Source organism: Manis pentadactyla, chromosome 9, assembly GCF_030020395.1.
Source record: "Manis pentadactyla isolate mManPen7 chromosome 9, mManPen7.hap1, whole genome shotgun sequence".
In the NCBI taxonomy this organism is placed as follows: Eukaryota; Metazoa; Chordata; class Mammalia; order Pholidota; family Manidae; genus Manis; species Manis pentadactyla.
Window position 1 is genome coordinate 124163936 of NC_080027.1, and position 21187 is coordinate 124185122.

Sequence of the window (21187 nt, forward strand, 5' to 3'; positions counted from 1 at the left end):
TCTTTAATCCTTCTGAAGTTGACATTTGAGTGTGCTATGAGTTAGAGTCCTTTTCTTCCATATGGATAACCTGTTGTCCGAGCATCATTTATAGAATAATCTATCCTTTTTATAGTACTACATCAGTTTTCACTATATGCATAGGTATTGTTTCATTCCTTAATCTACTTTTCAACCCTGCTGCCATCACTCACTAATTTATTACTAACACCTTATGGTAAGTCTCCATATCTAGTAGGACAAATTCTTTCAGTATGTTCTTTGTTTCAAGAATGTCTTGCTATTCATAGCCCTTACTTTTCATTAAGTATTATAATCTTGCCAAATTCCATTAAAAATTCTGTTTAGGTTTTGATTAGAATTGCATTTAATCTATAGGTCAGTTCGAGGAGAATTAACATCTTGATGATATTGAGTCTTCCAGTCTAAAAACATATTATAGCTGTATCTTCTAACAGTTATAGCTAAATAGACATATCTTCTAAAATATGTCTTAATAGAGTTAAAAAATTTTCTTCTTAAAGACCTCATAATCTTTTGTCATATTTATGCCTACTTTAAAATTTTTGATTACTGTTGTATTGTGAATTTTATCCTTTTTAAAAATTAAATTTTCCAAATAATTGTTGCCAATGTATAATAATGTCATGGATATTTGGATATCAATGTTGTTTCCAGCAACTTTTCAAACCCTCCTATTAATATCAATGATTATTGTAGAGTGTTATATGTAGAAAATCATATCTACACAAATGGGTTTGGTTTCTTCCATTCCAAACTTCATGCCTTTTGTTTATTTTTCTTGTCTACTGTGCTAGCTAAGACCTCCAGGACAATGATGAATAAAAGTTGTAATAACAAGCATCTTTATCTTGTTCCTGGCTGAAAAGCAATGTTGACAACTTTCAATGTTAGGTACACTGGTTATTGTAGGTTTTTTGTATATGTCTTCTTTAAAATGAAGGAAGCTTGCTTTTATTTCTAGTTTCCTGAAAGTTTCCATAAGAAGGGCCATTTGTCAAATGGTTTTTATTTATAATAGATGTTTGCTTTTACTCTGTTAATGAAGTAAATTGTATTATCACTTTTCTCCTGTTACATTCACCTTGCATTGCCAGGATTAATCCAACTTGGCCATGACAGATTATTATCTTTGCACATTGCTGGCTCTGGTTACATTGCATTTCACATTTTTGCATTTATATAGTAATGAGTAAGATGGCCTGAATGTTTTCTTTCTTACATGCTAGGATGTCCTTACCAACCCCTTGTAGTCATCCAGGCTAATAATAAATGGATTTGGGGTATGAAGATTTTGCTAGCCTCATAAAATGAGTTGGGGAGGTTCCCTCTCTGAAAGAGTTGTGTCAAAGGACTTATCTGTTCCTTGAATGTTGGGTAACTGTCGCTAGGAAGGCCATCTTGGCTCCATGCTTTTTTAAAGGATGATTTGCAACGGCTCATTCAGTCTCTTTCAGTGGTTACAGGACTGCTGCATTTCCTATTTTTCCTTGAGTGGGTTGAGAGCTGAAACTTTTCATTGCTCCCTAGTCCAAAGAGCCTCCTCTACGGGTCTAAGGGTGATGGTGGCCTTAAAGCCTGCTTTTTGTTTTACTCAGAACTCCGAATCTCTGTGTTCCCTGGGTAAGAGCCCTATTTGAGATGAAGTTGGAGAGTTGCTGTTTCTCTCTCCCTTCTGTCTGTCCCTCCCCAGAGGCCCTGGAGAGGGCTGAGTCAGGCTGAACCTTCAATTTTCCCATAGGTCGCTGGAGTAGACCCAGATTGTTGACAGTCCCACGGACTGTTCTGAGCCTCCTGGAAAGGTGGTTTATCTAGAGGCATCCTCACCTCCTCCCACTGAGGGAGCCTGCAGGTCCCCCCAGCGATCTCCAGGGGTCCAGGCTCAGGGACCCAGCTTCCCTAGTCCTCTCTGCTTCCTTCCTCCACCCTGACTCGACCCTCACCCTGCTAGTCAAAGCCCAGAAGACACTCTCCGGGCATTGGAAGTCTCTCTCCTGGGACAGACGTGCTTTTTCTAGACTCTGGGGCCTGCCATCATTGAGTCTGGGGGACACAGGGAAGGACCCTGGCTGAGGAAGCAGTACCATCAGAGACACAGCCTAGGCAGGGATGGCAAAGGCATTTTAGGTGGCACTGCCTCTGAGAGGCTGAGGGGGCATTTTATCAGGAGTGGGAGCCACTAAGGATCCCTGGGCCCCCGTCCCATGTCCCACTGTCCGGCAGCTATTTCTGAGCATCTTCCCCAGGTGCCACTTTCTGGCCCAGTGTGGAGTCACTGCTAACCAGCAACCTTACACTCATTCCTCTGTTGCTCTAAGTAAAGCTCATTTTCCCTCGTTCAGAGCTTGGTGCAAAGAGAAAATAGCCAGATCTCTCTTACTTTATTCAGTCATTCAGGCAAAAAATGGTTTTTTAAAAATGTCTCCAGGAGAGACACATGGCTTCCAAAGGCCCACTGGTACATTTCTTTGGGGCCAGGCCATCTCGCTGGGCATGGGAGTTGCAGGGAGAGAACACACACACATTCCCGTCATTCCGCTCGCCTCCTCGGCCTCCACCATATGGCATGTGAGATCTTGGGGGCTTAGGATGGCCCAGCACCACTGCACCCCGCCTCCGATGTGTCCTTACCATTCCCAGCTGTCGCCCAGGCCAATAATAAACTGACGAGGCCAGGCGGCCGGAGCCCAGGCTTAGCTGAGACCTCCCACCGCCTCGGAGACCACACCCCGGGAAGGGCCTCCGAAGGGGCCGCCTGAGAAGTGGAGGCGTTGGGCGGAGGTGGCAGAGAACCCACAGCCCGTAGCTTTCACTGCGGGGTGCCCTGGGCCTTGCCCTGCCACAGAGCAGCTGGGGCGCCAAGGAGCCCGGCCTGTCCAGACCAGCACAGACCCACAGGCTGGTGGGCTTGTTTTCCTGAAGCTCCTTTCTGGCATCTAATTTGAGATCCTTGAGCCATAGCAAAAGCTTGTCTAACCTTATTTGGGCCTCTGTAGGGATGGAAATCTCTAGCTTATTAATTTTTTAATTAGCTCACAGTTTGCCACAGGTGGCTTATCTGTGTCCGTGGGTAAGTCGTGGACCACCTCCCAGGGCTCCTTCACTCCGCCCTTCCCCACTGAAAGGCTGACTTTGAGTATGAGGGTCTCAGACGCTACCACGAGCCAGGGCAGGACTTGAAGCTAACCTCTGGGACCCCTACGGTCAAGGTGCAGAAGGAATGTCACCCCACCCTCTTCCTTCCACCACCACCCAGATGCAGAGGAAAGTGCCCTGGGCCTCTCCTGCCGGCTCCCTGGGCAGCCCCGGGCAAGTCACTTCATCCTGAGCCCACAGTGCCCCACTACAGGGGGCGGGTTGGGCTGGACGACATAATGGCCACAGCCAACCACCACCAACCACTGGACGCCTGTTTCCAGAAAATAGGAGAGCAAAGGAAGGACGGAGCCGCCATTTGGCGCAAGTGTCGCCCCCTCACCCTGCTTTCCCAACCACAAGGCTCCCTTCAGTATAAGCCTTGGGCTAAATCGGGGCGGGGGGCTTGTCTGCGGCTGCCTCCTCCACCTGACACGCACACGCTCGCACCGGTGCTCGCACTACAGGAAGCTTGTCCTTTATTTACAGGGGCTGCAGCAGTGCGGCCGGCAGGGGGGGTCTTGCCTGACCCTTTGTGCCAGAGCCCGTCTTTACACATTACCCAGGGTGCCTGCATCTCCTCTAGTGGACCCAGCCAGGCCCTCCTGGCCCTCCCACCTGCCCCGTCCCACATCGGCAGGGGCAGCCATGGAGCCAGAGCCAGCAGCTGGGCATGGCACCCAGGCTGAGCTCCGGAGCACAGCCGCTGGCCCTTGGGGGCACCCAGATGTCCGCCCCTGGCCGGCAGGGAGACCTCCTCCCGTGGGCCAGTCCCCAGAGGCCTGAGACAATCTCCTCCTAATCCTTCAATCCGGGGGCAGGAGCCATTCTCTATTAGGAGAGTGTGACCTCAGTGGAAAGACAGACCATACGGTCACATAAAATGGCTTAATTTAGGTGTGGATTCTGCCCTCCTTTAATGAAGAGAGGTTGCATAAAGCCGTGAATACACCTGATTTTTAAGGGAAGATAAAGCTGTAATAAATAATCAATATTATAAAATATGTCTTTATTCCAAATTTTGGGCAGCTGAGCTGATGTGACTCAAAACACTGTGAAGGCAAGTGAGAGTTAAGAAACTGTGGTGAGAAAAAAAAGAAGAAAGAGGCAGGGATGAAGGAGAGAGGAGGGGCCGGGCAGTGGGCGGAGGGGGAGGGACGGGGAGGGCGAGGGCGAGGGGCCGTCCGCGGGGCTGCCCACCGCCGCTCCTGCCCGAGCCCCCGGTCACCCCGGCCATGCCTGCTGCTCTTCACCTGGATCCCAGGGTCCCGCCCATGAGAGTCAGCACGGCAGGTGCTGAGCTCTACTGCGATTTAACCTTAGCAAGAACTCTACAAATCAAATATTTTGTGAGTGAGGAAACCGAGGCGGGGCAGAGGCCCCAGGTCGGCCCGCGGCTGACAGTCAGGATGAAGTCCGCCCCGGGCCTTCTCTCACCGCCCAGCTCACAGCGCCCTCCCTGCCCGCCTGCTGGTGGCCTCTGCGCATCGCCCCCCTGCTCTCTGGGACCCGGCCGCCCTCCCCTTCCCTCTGTTCCTGGCGCCCACGAACTCGTCCCGTCTCTCCCACCTTCCCTGTCCTCACAGCTTTACCCGGCCTGCTCTCCCTTCCTGGGCAGCTCCCGCCTGGACCTTCCCGGCGCCTCACTGCCCTTCAGGTCCCGCCTCCGGCGCCACCCCTGCAGGGAGCCCCCTCAACCGTGTCACACGGTCACATCACTCTGACTTCATTTTCCCGTGGCTCTTGCCGTGTGATGTTTTCCTTGTCTGTACCCATCACTCAGGGCTAGAGCGGAACCTCCACATGAGCAGGAATTGATCAGTCTTATTCCTGCATCTCCAGCGTCTGACATGATTTCTGGCACAGACTAGACGCTTAATAAGTGTCGAGTGCATGAATAGATGGAGGAACAAGCCGCTCTCTATTCCTTATGGATTCTGCTCTTAGTAGAGTGCATTATCGCAGAGAACCAATGAACTCAAGCCTTAGGCGGCATTTCCCACGTCAGCGCAAGCCCCCCCGCCATGCAGCTGGAATCAAAACTCATCCATTCCACAAGCACGTCCAGGCTCTGTGCTGCGGATGGAGGTAAGTGAGATTCGACCCCAGGCCAAAGCTTGATCTTCTGGAGTTTCTGGAGTCCAGGAGGGGTGATAAGTCAAACTCACAGGGATTTAAAATCCAAGATTAAGTGAGCTGTAAGTGATGCAAAGGGAACAAACAAAACACGTTCAAAGGAAAGAGAAAAGGAGGGTCTGCTTGGGTGATCGGTGAGGCTCTACAGACAGCGCTGAGGCTGAGCCTTGAGTTCGGGTTCACACCTCCCTCAGTCTCAGAGGCAGGGCACTACCCAGGCAGGGGCTGACAGCTGGCATCCCCAGGCATGGGGCACAGGAGGGAGGCATCCTGAGACAGGGCAGAGGGAGGGGCCAGATCGTGCAGGTCTGGGGACTGAGCCTGGCCTTGGGAAGGGAGCCGCGCGGGCACGGTGACCAGGCGGCAGAGCCAGCCAGCCGGCCAGGGACCTGCAGCCACCAGGCCTCCTTCCCCTCTGAGAAGCTCCGGGATTCAGCTCTCTCTCCTTCCCTCAAGCAGTGCGGAGTATACGCTGCTCAGCACTCAGGATTACTCAACAGCAAAAAATGAAGCAACAGTTTTTGAGACAACATCCTGCCTTGAAGGAGGGCAAGGCTCCCGACTATGGTCATTTTGCTGTCAAGTTCATCCTGTTTTTAGAAAACAGCTCTCAGGGCACTAGCTCGTCAGGGAGGGGCCGCCCCAGGGCCTGGAATGGGGATGGAAATGAAGAATGCACAGGGCTCTGTGGCGCATGGTCTTGGACGATGGCATTCTGGTGGAAGACCAGGGCGTGGGGGGCCGGGGAGAGTGAAGCTGGGTTCAAGGGGACTCGGCAGGTCCCGAGGAAGGAAGCCCAACCCAGAAGGGTTCCCAGCCATTGTGTTCTTTCTCCCGTCTGCCTGAGGCCCATGGCCCCTTGTGTAGACTTGGGTACTCCCCAGTTTTGGAGATCTGAGACCACAGACTCGTCTTCCTACCCCTCCTGCTGGGCCCATCTCTGCAGTGTATTCCCACCCTGTGCTGTGACGATCACTTGTGTGCCTGCCTGCATGGAGGCAGGGCCTCATCCCACTCCCCGGCGCCCCCAGCAGCTGGGGCCATCGCGGCCAAGCCTCTGGGCTTGATAAACATTGGTGTGAATGAAGTTGCTGCGCTGCTGCCGCAGAGCCTTCCTGGTCTCCTCCACCTCCCCTGGTCTTTACATGTCCGAATGCCTGGGCTGGGGGCCTGGACCGTCTCTCCCCATCTCTCTCCCCTCTCACCCTGATCTCATCCATTCCCACCGCTTTAAATAACGTCCTCATCTAGAGACTCCCCCCCACTTACGTATCTACAGCCCTGACCTCTGCTCTGAGCACCGAGGCCCAGGTCCCCCGGCCTCCTTGCTCCCCCCACTCAGGGACATGCAGGTTTCCTCCAAGATATACCCCCACCACGAGTGTTCCTCCCTTTAGAAAAGTACCCCATCCTCTCCCAGTTGCTAAGGGTGGAACCCCGAGGTGGTTCCTGCTCCCTCCTTCTCCTCCGGCCTTCACATGCAACTCAGCAGGAAGCTTTGACTCTTCTTGCAGTAAGTGTCAACCGAATGTCATCTGCAGCCTTTGCTCTGACCCTGCCCCCGGCTGGCCCAGCATGCTCCTCGCCTGGACCCCTTTAACAGCTACTCATGCGGTCGCCTCTCCCACCCTTGCTTGCCCCACTCTGAATCGGTTCTCCACAAAGCAACAAGAGTGGCTTTTCGAAACACAGACCCCATCATGTACCCTTGCTAAAGTCAGTGGCATCTGGTTATACTCAGGGCAAAACCCCTTCGTGGTTTGCAAAGCCCCAGCCTGGGTGCTTCTGTCTCCCCGCCGTGCCCCTTGCCTCTCTCCCCCGCTCTCTCCCCAAGCCACGCTGGTCTTCTTTCATGTTTGTTTGTTGTTAAATATCCAAAGCGGTTGCCCACCTCTGGGACTTGGCATATGATGTTCCCTAACCAGATCACAGCCTCTGCTTGGCTTGGCGAGCTCCCTGCCATCCCTGGGACTTCAGCTGAAGGCCACCCCCTCAGAGAGGCCTCGCTGACCATCCAAACTGCATCCACTCCTTGCCACACCCAGCGTGGCACCTGCTAGGGGCTCTGTAACTACCCCCGACAGCACGGGCAGGTGTGCCCTTCAGCCCAGGCCAACCTCAGTGCGCTCTTCTTCCTTCTAGGCCGCCAGGGATTCACTGCCCCACCCCCCTCCTTATTTTTACACTTGCTCAAAACTGCCCACACAAACACCATACTGTAGGGTTTCTTTCTCCTCCAAAATTAGCTGCCCAACTGGACAAGGGCTCCTTGGTTACCGGCTTCCTGGCTGCGCCTTCCAGTTTCAGGGTTTAAAGCCAGTCCCTGCAGGGGAACTGCAGGGAGGCTGGACAATCACGCACAGGGAGAGCAGCTGTGCAGACACCAGCCGATTCCTGCTGCCACAGCCATGCCCTGTGGTCAGTTCCAACTTCCTTTCCTGGCCAGACCTCCCCAGTTATCCGGAGCAGCCCCGGGTTCAACCGTTCTGTTCTATTGTCTGACTATGTAGCATAAGTTCTCTTGCAACGACTTCCCTCTACCCGTGTCCCGCTCTCCTCCCCATGACTGCTGCCTTCCCTGAGCCACCCCCACCCTCAATAGCTGAAAGGCCACAGGTCTAGGTTCCTAAACCTGTGTGATTTGAGGAAGCAACTTATTCTCTTCAAGCTTCTGTTCACTCACCTATAAAACAGGAAAAAGAACAGCACCTGCATCCCAGGATTTGGCAGAGGGGTGACTGGTGTGAGTGTCAAGCATTTGGTGCCCATAAACCATCCCTACTTTCCCCTCAGGTTGGAGTACCTGGTGTGAAGTTCTTTAGCCAAAATAATCCTGGACTCCAGTGAAAGCAGACGAGTAACTGATATGGTGTTGCCTGACTAGAACATTCTCTCTGTTCTCCTGTGGCCTGAATGGTGAGCCAGGCAACATCTGCAGGCAGGGAGCTCTGCCTCCTGAAGAGGGAGACAACCAGTTCCAGTCACTGGGGTAAAGGCAACTCTACTGGAAACCAGAGCTCAGAATCCTGGTCTCAGGCAGATAGGAGAGGGCCTGCCGTCTCCTGGGCCCCGGCTTGGGGCAGGGGTGTGCCCCCTGAGCATAAGGCGGCATGCTCCCTGTGGAACTGGGGTGGGAAGCACGCTTGGAGGTCTGCTCACCCAGCGCCATCTCTCAGCGTGCCCTCCCTTTGTACCGGGAGCCTCCCCTAAAGTCTTATTCGAACGTCCTGGCTCACACTCAGCTCCGCAGGCGGTCACATCACCTCCTGGGCCAGTTCTCAAGGCTGACCGGTGTCTCCAAAGCCCCCTGGGAACTCCAGGTCGAGAGCCTCTTGGTGAATCCCGGGGGCAGAGCAGAGACCTGCCTCTCCTCGGATGGGAGTTCCTCTTCCAGGGCCAGCCTGAGCTCTGCCTGGAATCTGTTTGGATGGAGGGACGTGACACTGCCTTTCTCACTTCAGGGACAGTCACTCCAGACCACGTGGCTTCATCTCCGGAGGCCCCCACCGAGCAGGAGGTCACTTCGGGCACGTCCTCACAGCCCCTGAGCTCGGGTCTGCATTGGACTGCGCCTGGCATACAACACAGATGGCTCTGTGGCGAGCAGCTGAGGGACCTTGGAGGCCCCAGGGAGGGTCCTCGTTCTGGTCTTTCCACCTTCCAGAAGCTGTCAGCATTCCTGGGCTCCTGGCCCCTTCCTCCTCCTCCGACGTGCATCACTTCGACCTCAGCCTCCATCATCACATCCCCTTTCCCGTGTCTGGAGGACTCTTGAGACTACCTACACTGGGCCCACACAGATGATCCGAGATAACCTCCCCACCTCAAGACCCTGACCTTAGACACATCTTCAAAGCCCGTGTGTGCCACGAACAAGAGTGTATTCCCCGGTTCTGGGGGTGAGGATGTGGGGAAACATTATTCTGTCTACTGTCGTCTTCTTACTGTATAAGCTATTCCTGTGAAGCCTCAGCCATGCCGTAGGCTCCGGAAGGGACCTCCTTGTCTCATCTGAGGCCAGAGGGTCTGGGCTTGAGACCCCTCAGATGGAGGATCTGTGGATGCGGCCGGTGGCCTGTTTTAGTGTGGAGAGGAGAATCACCTCCTGGCTGCATCAGAAGAGATGCATGCAGCTCTGCCCAAGGGCTCCAAACATTTAGTACTTAGCGTGGGAGTCACAGAAACATCACTGCTGCAGGAGATGCGAAGCCCATGCAAGTGCCAAGATTAAGGTAAGGTGCGGAGGAGAGGGACTCACACCTGCTGGCGTCTGCTCTACGCCAGGCCCGTACTTACAGCACTTCACGTGATCATTACAACAATCCTGGGCAGAAACTGCAGCTCAAAGGGGCAGAAAACGTTTCCCAAGGTCAGTAGGAAGCAGAGCTGAGTCAGGGCAGGGGCTGTTCTGTGTCCACCACGGCACAGCGTGGGCTCAGGCCACTGGGGCTCTGGCCCTGTTCGTTACCAGCACTTCTTTCCTCTGGCGTTATAAACAGTCCCAGTGAAAGGACCATGGCTTATGGTGAGAAGGGCTATTTACACAGGTTACAGCTACGCACGTGGGGATGGGATTTAGGAGAAGGGGTGTGTGTGTGTGTGTGTGTGCGCGCGCGCGACGTTTCATCAACTTGTACTTCCATCTGGATAACTGCATGGGGAGGAGAAGGGGGAGAATGTCCTAGAATGGGTGTTTAAGATTGTCCCCTGGACAGAGGATCAAAGCCTAATTTGGCTACCCCGAAAATGAACTAAGATACTATATGAAAGAGAACTTCCAACATCAGCACTCTCGGGAAGACTCATGCCAGAAGATGATCATCAAAAAACCCCAACAAAGATCCACGCACTGCTACAGCTGTAGATGCACTCATCCCGCCAGTTCCCAGACTTGCCATGGGAATGAGGAAGGAGATATCTAAGCTGGCCTGTGCATACAGTAAAACAACAAATTTGACTGGATCTATACTGTTGGAACTCAACCAAGAATTAGGAGAAGTGCAAATTGTAGCGCTCCAAAATCTTACAACTACAGACTATTTACTGTTAAAAGAACATATGGGATGTGAACAGTGCCCAGGAATGGGTTGTTGTAATTTGTCTGATTTTTCTCAAACTATTCAAATTCAGTTAGATAATAACCATCATATCATTGATAAGTTTTCACAAATGCCTAAGGTGCCTAACTGGTTTTCTTGGTTTCACGGGAGATGGCTGGTAATTACAGGTATGCTTTGGTTATGTAACTATACTCCTATTATGTTAATGTGTGTGTGCAATTTAAGTAGTAGCTTAAAATCTATACATGCTGAAGTTACTCTACAAGAAGATATGTCAAAGAAATAATCAATCTTCCCATGTTTTCTGCCACCTGCTACTTCTATAGCTTTTCTTCTTCCTTCCTAATTACAACGAATTCTTAAATAGAATTCGTGCCTCATATCAAATTTACCGAGTATCATAACTCCTCCAAGTGGTAAAGATACCTCAAGACAAATGCTGGGCATAGAAGCCACAGGGCATAAATATGCAAAGAAATAAAAAGCTAACCATTTCAAACAATAAGGCTTCTCTCTCACTTACCAACTTCACATTTCCCTGTATGGCCCCGGAAGATGACTGGTTAGCCAGAGACGGGTAAGATTCCTCAAGGGAGGAACAACCTAAGACAGGCACAGTCGCAGGGGGGTCATCAGGTGAGAAATTGGGGATCAACAGAGGTGAGGCTTAGAACCTCACCCTCCCTGTTCTGAGAGAAATCTTCTGCATATGTGGATGTTTTATTGCCCTGGTCTAGCTTGGATTAACACATAGTCTACAGGCACACACCTGATCATCTACATTTGCTCTCTTACAACACTAAACTATGTTTTCTACCTTTATGTTGTATCTACCTACCACTTCAGCATTTTATTAAAAATAATAAAGAGAGAAATGTGGTATCCACATATAAATCAAGTATAAAAATCAAATGTGTATTCATATTTGAACTGACTGTTTATAGTTCATAATGCATGAGCAAAACCAAAAGTTTCTGTGATGACTGCCCTTGTACTGTTCACCATGTAACTTATTCACTATGTAAGAATTTGTTCTCCATGTAAGAATTTGTTCGTTATGCTTCAGAAGATTGGAGACTGACGAAAATTAGGCTTGGGGTGGATTAATGATTGTGCATTGAGCATTGACTCCCCTATACAGAATTTTATGGTTGTTAACAACCATTTGATCAATAAATATGAGAGATGCCCTAACAACAACAACCAAAAAAAAGTACACACTTCCAATTGTAAAATAAATAAGTAACCGGGATGTAATGTATAGCATAAGGAATATAGTCAAAATATTGTAACAACTTGGTATGGTGATAGCTGGTACCTAGAATTATCATGTATATAAATGTTGAATCACTGTGTTGTACACCTGAAACTAATGTAATGTAATACTGTGTGTCAACTACCCTTCAATAAAAAATAATTATCTAAAAATAAATAAATAAATAAAAGAGTTAACGTAAAAAAAAAAAAAAAAAAAAAAAGATTGTCCCCTGGACCGGAAGGGAGGTCATCACACACACCTGCTGTTTTCACTCTGGGTGGGGGCAAGACGCCTGCAAACAGTGGCTCGGAACCCCCATCACTGTCGTCCAAAGACATGTGTCAGAGACCTTGGTCCCTGAGGGAGGAGCTCTGTTGAGCTGGTCAGACCCCTGCACGAATATGGTGGTGGGCGGCGCAGAAGGAGACACGCCGCTGCCCTCGGATCTGAGGCGGCAGGGAGGAGAGAGCCCCTGCCCGCCAGAAGTTCCCCGTCTGAGACGAGAGGAAAGCCACCAGCACACACACAGGCACTGAGCGCACCGCCACGGCAGGTGCTGCAAACCCACACAGGTCACGGTGGTAAAGGCAGAGCGAGAGGAAAGAGCTGGTAGATGTGAGCTTGGAAGACGGAAGTTTCCACGGGGAGGGAGTCTGGAAGCAGAGAGAAGAAGACCGAGGCAGGGGGTGGGCACCAGGCCCAGGGCGGGGAGAGGCGCTTTCCCACCTGAGATCCGTGAGCGCGAGGGAGGTGGGGCAGCAAACCGGCGGCGGGCAGGAGCAGCCGTGACTTCTTCACCAGAGGGGCCGAGGGCAGGGGTCGTCCAGGACGGTAAACACACATGTCACCGACCCAGGGGCCCTCGGACGGGCGCAGAGGCTGGCCCCCGCCCTCCAGGGCTCCTCACCGGGCGCTGGCTTTCCGGTCCTCTGCGCAGAGAACACCCACAGGGGGCGCCTGCTCCCGTACAGAGGAGGCCCCCCCAGCACGGCCGTCCCGCTGACCAAGAGAACGATGCCATGCCGGGGCCACTTCCCCTCCTGTCTGCTGACCAAGAAATGGATTTCAGGTCAGCTAGGAGGCCTTTACAATCACTTGTTCCTTATCACGTGGCTTCTCTAGGGAGACCGTGGTTCTCACGATCCTATCGACCTCACTTCATCTCACAAACGTGTGCTGAGCGCTGCAGAAAGAAAAGCTGATGCCCCGCCCTGTTCCCAGCACGGTGAGCACTTCACATACCACAGTCAGGAGAGGAGGAAAGACAACAGACCAGCGGGGTTGTCCTGACCCGCTCCGGTCCCCCAAATAATAAGCCTGAAATACTTCCCAGAAGTCTGGACTCCCTAACAAAAACAATTTGATCCCTGAGTTTTGCTCCGCTGAAATCTGAAAATGCTCTGATATGATGATCGTGTAAGCAGGTTGCTGTGTTGCCTTGTGAACACGCCGGGGGAGGCACGATGCTCTTGGCCTTGTACAGTTTTTCCCTTTACATAGTTGCACCTTGTATCTGGCCAGGCCATGGTCTGAAGGCCAGTTCATGCTCTTCACAGCTGTTTTCTCCCCCTCTTCTGAACGCTTTGGCCTCTGGCCCTCCTTTGACAGCAGATTCCACAGGTCTCCGGGCAGCGCCTGGAGAGAGCCTCCCCCTCCCCTGGCCCCGCAGGGGAATCTCGTGGGAAGAGTCGGAGCTCAGCCTGAGCCTTGGCCAGGGCTGTTACCGGCTCTGAGGCAGCAAGGCCAGCTGGGCCCGCACTGGTGGCAGTAGGGGTGGAAAGTGGCCTGACCTTTAAGTGATGTCTGGCAGGGGGCAGCTGACGGGGTTTCTGAAATCTGATTCACCTGGTAGTCTTTTGGAGGGAAAATGAGCTTGTCTGAGGCTTCTATTTCCCGGCATTTGAGAAGACAGGGTTGAAAGACGCTCTGCGGGTTTCCTGTGACTCTGGTAGAAGGGTCCGTGTTCATGTGTTTCAGGTTGGGGCCAGTGGAGGCTCTGTTAACGCTAAGCTCAGAGAACCTCCTTCCTCATCCCAAAGTCTGGCTTTTCAAGAATACTTGCTACGGCCCCGGTCGTGTTGAGAGCTGCAAAGGTAGCCGTGCAGAAGACGAAAGGAAGCAAATCGGCTTTCTTTAATTTCGCTAAATAATTAAATGACTCAAAAATTCATGTCTCTTGAGAAATGTGTTTATAAAGTTAAAAAGGAGATTATTATTAATTGAAGGCATGTGAACATTAAGAGAGAGTGTTCTTGCCCTGCCAAATTCAGAAGGAAATTCCCAAATTACTCAGATTTTCAGTGATGATGCATCCCCCCCAAAGACCTAATGGCACTTAATTATATCTTAACTGATCAGCTGCTTGAAAAGATATTGATAGTACCTGTTTCTACCTTAGATTTCTGTTAGTTCCTCCAACTTGCACAAGAGTTGATAAAATTATCCATTTTTTTAAATATGAAAAAAGGTTGAGTAAATTGATACCGTTTATATACTTCTGGAGGGAGCTAATAAATCAGATTACAAGGTCTTTTCTAGTCTAGTTTGTTTAACCCTTGGGTCTATTTTCTCATGAAAATCCAATAATTTTGAATTTCCTCTTAATTTTCTCTACTTTTTTGTCATATAAACTAACAATAATTTATTTAAGATTATAAAATTGCAAGATAAAGAGTTGAGCTAAATTAATGAATGTGTAATCATATCTTTATAGAAAGAGATTATTTTGTGTAATATTAAAAGATCACACAGACTTAACATGTCAACACAAATTGTAATTTCCAGGGCCTTACTTTAAGACCTTAAACCAATATTAATTTGAGTTAATCCTAAACAACCTTTGGATAGTTGAACAACATAATTTTAAAATACCCCTACTGGGATGAAAGTACAGCACAGGGGATATAGTCAATACTATTGTAATACCTTCATATGGTGACAGATGGTAACTAAGGTTATCATAGTGTTTAGTAATGTATATAATTGTTGAATCACTATGCTGTACACCTTAAACCAATGTATCAACTATACTTTAATTAAAAAAAGAACCCTACTGTTATTTAATATACCATAACACAGCCAGCAGTAACAGACTGAAAGCTTATACAAATACCCTTGGTTTATGTTAATGTACATATTGGTTTTTTAAGAAAGATAAAAAAAAAATGTGTGACAATAGGGAGGTGCGTATGTTAAGATAATGAATGTGTTTTTTTTGTGTTTATCAAGGAGAAAAAAAGAATAATTTTATCTTAAATTAAAAATGCTCTCATCATGCCAAAACATAAAAGCAGGTAATTAAGAGACAAATTCAAGGTTGTGCCATAAGCTTAGATGGTCTGAAGGGAAGTAAACTTCATTTTCTTGTGCTAAAAATAGCCAAACATAATGAGTTTTAAAGGAGAAATGGCCCATTAAATTTTTCAATAAAGTTGGCTCGATGTTTGTTAATGTACTCATTAGTATGTATTCTTTACTGTGAATTGTCACACAAATGATACATACAAAGAATAAAACTAGAATTGAGATTTTCTGCCTGTTTACATAACCAATTTAACCTATTCCCAAACAACAGAAGTCCCTTTTTGTCATTAACATATTCTGTTAGCTCTCTGTCCTTCTGGTGTATTTTTACACTTTAACAAAACTTCCTTCTTTTTGAAGAAACTAGTGTTTCTAATAATTGTTACTACCTTTTGCTGTATGGTTTTTTAAAAACATTGTAAGTATTGCTTACCATTAAATACTTACAAGACAAGTTCATATCTTGTATCCTGACAACTCTTTCAAATTTTACCTTGCCCAAATTCAATCTCTGTACTCAGAATAGCATAATTGTTAAGATGTCTTTTACATCAAACTATTTATAGATTTTTTAGTTGTCCACGAATAACACACAGATTTTTTTTCACTTTATAAAAGGGCAGATAGGAAAAATAATTAGTTTGACATTCTCCAGATGATCGATTAGCTCAACACAAGTATTAGAACCATCCTGTTTATTCCTGCTTATCAAAAAGAAACATTCAGCTTTAGTAGGTAAGTAGTTATAAGTAAAATGAATTAATTTGAACATTTCAGTGATTCTGCTGAAAACAGTCAGACTCACATTTTACTTTGAAAAGAAACATTCTGATGTTCATGTACAAAGACTGACACAGTAATTGTCAACACATTCATTTACTTTAAATTTTGTCCCTAGGTTTAAATGTCCTGTTTATTGATGACATTCTTACTTCATGGCATAAAACAAAGGCCCTGGAGATTTGCCAACGCCCTCACTCTGTCATACAAATTGACTGTGTATTACACCATAATACATGACTCCACATTTCTCCATTCTCAGTTAATCAGAACCATTTCATCTTTTTATTACCGGTGATAATTAATCTTACAATTACAGATGTTATTTCCTTTCTCCTCGCATCTATTAAAGGCCCCTGCCAGAAGCTTAAGATCAGGAATTGTCTTCTGGAAGAAATAAGAGAAGAACATCAATAAAGAACTGAACCTGGTGCTCTTGACTTTTGCTACCACAGGATATACACCCCTGGGTCAGGCTTCCCTGCAGAAGCTGCCACCGTTACCAGGAACCCGTTAGACTAAACCAAGTGACCAAGTCAGACTCCCTAGATTCTGGTCTATTCTGGTCTATTCAAACCAGGGTCAGCAGAGTAGGGCCTTCAGGACAAATCCAACTACCTGTCTCTTTTTGTAAATAAAGTTTTATTGGAACACTTCCGTGCTCATTGCATTACTATTATCTCTAGCTGCTTACCCACTACAACAGCAGAGATGATTGCATAGAGTATACAACTGATCTAAAACCATATGACTTTGGAGAAGTAGACTACCTAACTCAAGACCAACAAAATGAAAATGTATTACCTAGGACCAAATGGACTAAATGAACTGATTTCATTATGATTAATATTCATAAGAATTGACATAAGAAAAAAAACCTTTCTTTTTAATCTGTTTCTTAACTTCATTTTAGCAGATTATACCTACACAAAGTGGAATGGAGCACTCCTTTACAAAAATTTTTAAAATTTATTTTATTTAACCCAACATATCCACAAGATTAACATTTCAACATGTAATCAACACAAAAGATATGAATGAGATCTCTACCTTTTTTATTCTGTATCTTCAAGAACAGTATTTATTTTTGTACTGACAGCCCATTGAAGCACTTCTTAAATGTCACTTTTCCCAATTGACCTTTCAAATTTCAAAAGAAAAAAAATCCCATGAGAGATCTTAATATAGATTAATATATAATATATAATATAGAAGCTAATATGTCAGCAGGACAATTTTTTTAATTCTTGTAGATAATAATGACATATATTGATTGGCCTTGTCTATAAAACAATGAGAACAAACATTAAATAATATAGGAAGTGCCTTTACTAAGTTCTTTCATTTTTTATGACCAAATTCCCTATTTTATAAATTTAAGGGAGAAAAGATGTCACCAAATTGATAATAGTTTATCTGCCTCTAGAGGGAATTAATACTTACGCTCACGTAGGTTCCTTATATAGGTTCAATAAGAATCTGTCCTCTTCCCAGAATGTAGGTAAATATTGACTATGCCAAAAATTCCCCTTAACTGGGTATAAGACCATTATTAAGAAACAAGCCTACACTTTATGTGTGGAAATGACATCTATGAAGTCCTTCCAGGAAAACTTCTTGGGACAGCTTTAGGACTTACGAAATTCCAGCCTTAGAGACAGTAACATATTTCATTTCCTGTTAGGCCAGAAATCTTAACAAACATGGGAATCTTAGAGCAAATCGTGCTGAGAAGGATATAAAATTCTTCTGACGTAAAAATGCAATTCACAACCCTGAGAGCTTAACAAAGCCTCCAGACAGAAGTGCACTGTAAAGCCTCAGTACCGTGTGGTTCTGACCTCATTAGTCACTCAAAAAGAAAAGTGTTTATGTATTAATCAACACCTCTTGTGTTGCTACGGAAATAAATTTTAGCCAAGTAAAACAAGATATCAGTTGAATAATGCCAAATCAGAACAACTGTTAATCAACTTAAATTTTCTCATTGGCAAGAACTCGCCCACAAGGGAAGAAAAACTGTAGAAGCAAAAAAAACTGATACTCTGCTTCCTTCACGCCTGAGTGCCACGGGGGGGGCGGACGCATTTTGCAGCTGGAGATACACCAAAACCAAAACCAACAACAAGCAACCAACTACACATTATCCTGAGTGGTTCAGAACCACAAAATCATGAACCTTGACTATTTCTCGTAAATATGGACTCTCTGACGAGCACAATTTGATCCCTGATTTATGTGTTGTGAATAAGATGAGCCCGAGACAAAGCTGCTCATTTCCACCAGGAATGTGCTGGCCTTGGTCATCTCCTCTTCCCTTTAAATACTGGTTGGGTTTTGTCTTTGACTAGCCAATCTTTGTTTCTGAAGTCTGACGACTCCTTTTCACTTTTCACCATTGTTTTCTTGCCTGGATGTTTCCATCTGTGAGTCTTTGACAGCATCTACTATGTGCAACACCAACAGTGTTGGAGCCAGGGATTTGGAAATGAATTTGAACTCCTGTCTGGCAGAAGTCCACCCATCACTTACAAGGTGGTTGGGGCAGCAGTTACTAACTTTCTGTGGACTCAGCTCCAAGTGGTTATTTTAAAAGGTGCCCCAGGAAAAGCAAAGCAGGAACTTGTGGGTGGGAATCCTAAATTGGGTCCTTAGCTAAATGTCCAGACTCTGGGTGTGAGCAGGGTTGTCATACTGTCAAATGTCTAGGCAGCAACTCAAAATCACTCTTTTCTTATCCCAGGAAGTGATGTAAACATGAAGCCCATGCTGCTTGCTGTGCATGAATAATAAGTCCTTTGTCTCTGGCCTAGGATTCTCACGTCTTCTGCCAGAATCCAGGGAAGTGTGGCTCTCTCATTAGCTTGCAAGTAGCATAAAATCTCAGGCCTTTCATGGTTATTGACAGGTAAGAAGATGGCATATACAAAGGCCCTGTGGTAGGAGAAAGTAGAGAAAACTATAAGGACCTGAAAGAAGGCATGCATGGGTGGGGTGTAGGGAGTAAACAGGGGAGGCATGGCGTGAGATGAGGCTGGCAGCTGATGAGCCATGGGACCCTTGGCCAATCCTGCAATATAGTCCCACCGTTTGTTTTGACAATGCCACCTTCATGCAGAACATGTGATAATAAACTGAGTTCGGGGGAGCATAGGACAATAAGACTTGGGCCAATTCAAGCCTATGAGATGCTTTTTAACCAAGGAAGAGAGTGAAAATCGGAGGCATTTTATTAACATCCTGAACCCTGTTATGAAAATGTTTGCACACATGCTATTTTGTAATCCCTCTATTAGAGATCAGGCGAAGCACATCTTGGTGCCCCAATAAACAGGGAACAGTTACCACTGTCACTGCTGTCAATCATCTAGAGTACAAAAAGAGCCAGGCACCTTAAAAGGGAGAAGTCGTAACATTTTAGTATTCATAGAGTATGACTCTGGACAAATCACTTTTTGCCCTCTCCTCTTACAGTAAGAGGAGGAGGTGTTCCAGCTTACAGGAAGAGGAGGGAAGAGATTAGGGAGAAAGGGAGGGGCCCCACCTATAGAGGGCTGTGAAATCAGTGTGGCGAACCTCCAGTTATTACCTAATGTCACTGTGGAAATAAAAGATTCTGTTGAGAAGCCCTCTGACCCACTCTGGCTCTTGGCATTCTGAAAATTTCACTCACTGCCTGTTAATTTATAATCTGCAAGAATGCAGTTGTTCTAGATCTTTAGCCAAAGAAAGGATCCACAAATGGGCCGAACCATGTAACTTGTCATTAAGAAGTCTTGCTTTTTCTTAAGAGTGATAAGAAGTCACTGACGGATTTAGAGAGGGTGATGTGATTAGGCTTGGGCTTCCAAAACATGCTTGGGAGAGGAATGGAGAGCATGGAGATGACCGATTTTCTAAGATGCATTGTTCCTGCAGAAACTCAGTGCCCTGTATTTACCCCTCCGCAATTCACTGCAGCCCTCGGATTGACAGGTCCTTTCTTGCTCATTTAACCTGCATTTCAAAAAGGAAGTAAAACAGCACCAGGCTTAAAGAGTTGTCTTGGGAAACTTCCCACTCCTCTCCAGCCTTTTAAAATCATTTATTTATTTGTTTATTATTAAAGTACAGTTGATATATGTTATTGTATTCATTTCAGGTATACAAATAGTGATTTGGCAATTATATATATTATGAAATGCTCATCATGATAAGTATAGTTACCATCTGTCACCATACAAAGTTATCACAATATTATTAACTAAATAGTCCTCTGCTGTACTTTTAAGCCCTGTGACTTATTTCTTTTGTAATTGGAAGTCCACATCCCTCTCACCTATTTTGCCCTTCCCCCACTCCCCAACTGGCAACCACCAGTTTGTTCCCTGTATCTATGTTTTCGTTTTTCTTTTATTTCACTTCTAAGTGAAATCATATGATATTGCCTTTCCTGTTTGACTTTTTTCACTTAGCATAATACCCTGCAGGTCCAACAAAGTTGTTGCAAATGGCAAGATTTCCTTCTTTTTATGGCTGAGTAATACTCCATTGTACATATGCATCATGTCTTCTGTATCTATTCACCTATATTTTTTAATTGGAATAAAGTTGATATGCAATGGTATCTTGGTTTCAGATGAACACCATAGTGACTTGATAAAAAACATTACTAAATGCTTGCCATGATAAGTGTAGTTACTCCTTGTTACCATACCAAGATATTATAATACTTTTGGTTATATTCTCTATATTGTACTTCCTATCCATTCATCTACTGATGGACATTTAGATTGCTTCCATATCTTGGCTGTTGTAAATAAGGTTGCAATAAGTATAGCTGTACATATATCTTTTCAAATTAGTGTTTTTCTTTTCTTCAGATAAATTCTAAGAAGTGGAATTGCTAGATGATATGGTATTCTATTTTTAATTTTTAAGAAACTCCACACTGTTTTCCATGCTGGCTGCACCAGTTTACATTCCCGCTCACAATGCACAAGGGGTACCTTTAAATAATCCGCACATCAGTTTCTAAAAGGCTCTCTGGATCTCACCTTGTCTTTCAGGCCCGACTATGGGAAACAGCATGGAGAAAGTTTGAGGTGGGGAGCAGGTCAGGAAGGGTCCCGCGGGCTTCTGGAAGAAAATAAGTAACAGCTTTGTTTGGTGTGCTGGGTAACAGAGCTCAGTTGTGCCCAGTTTCAACCTGGCCAAGGGCCTGGACCAAGAGCTGGTGAGGTAAAGGTAGAGGCTGCCAGAAAAGCCCAGAAACTGCTAGCAAGAAAAGTGAGCGGTGGCGGAGGGGGGTCGTGAGGGGGGTGCAGAAGGCAAGAGAGAAAGGAAGGTCTTTGGAAATACAGCTGAATCATGCAGCCCACCCAGGAGCCCCCAGCTCATCCCCTCAATGGCTCTTCTGCTGGCAGGTGCCTTATGAAGACTTGGCTCAAGTTTTCAAAACTTTCCAAGGTTTCCCAATTCTTCTTAGAGGTGTTCCTCCCTCCCCTGGTCCCAG

At 46.7% G+C, this 21187-nt stretch overlaps 2 long non-coding RNA genes across 2 annotated transcripts in view; both read right to left on the minus strand.

The window, feature by feature from the left end:
* LOC118924655 (uncharacterized) overlaps positions 1-12759 on the minus strand; it is a 183332-nt gene extending 170573 nt beyond the window's left edge. Inside the window, exon 1 of the long non-coding RNA XR_008999448.1 lies at positions 12337-12759. This is a non-coding gene — a long non-coding RNA (uncharacterized LOC118924655). The remainder of the gene's footprint in view (positions 1-12336) is intronic.
* A 3014-nt stretch (positions 12760-15773) lies between these two features.
* LOC118924648 (uncharacterized) lies at positions 15774-21157 on the minus strand. Its single transcript, XR_008999453.1, has 4 exons — positions 20730-21157; positions 19238-19689; positions 16744-18627; positions 15774-16080 (listed from the first exon to the last, which is right to left on the minus strand). It is a non-coding gene; the product is annotated as an uncharacterized LOC118924648 (long non-coding RNA).
* Positions 21158-21187: the final 30 nt, after the last annotated feature.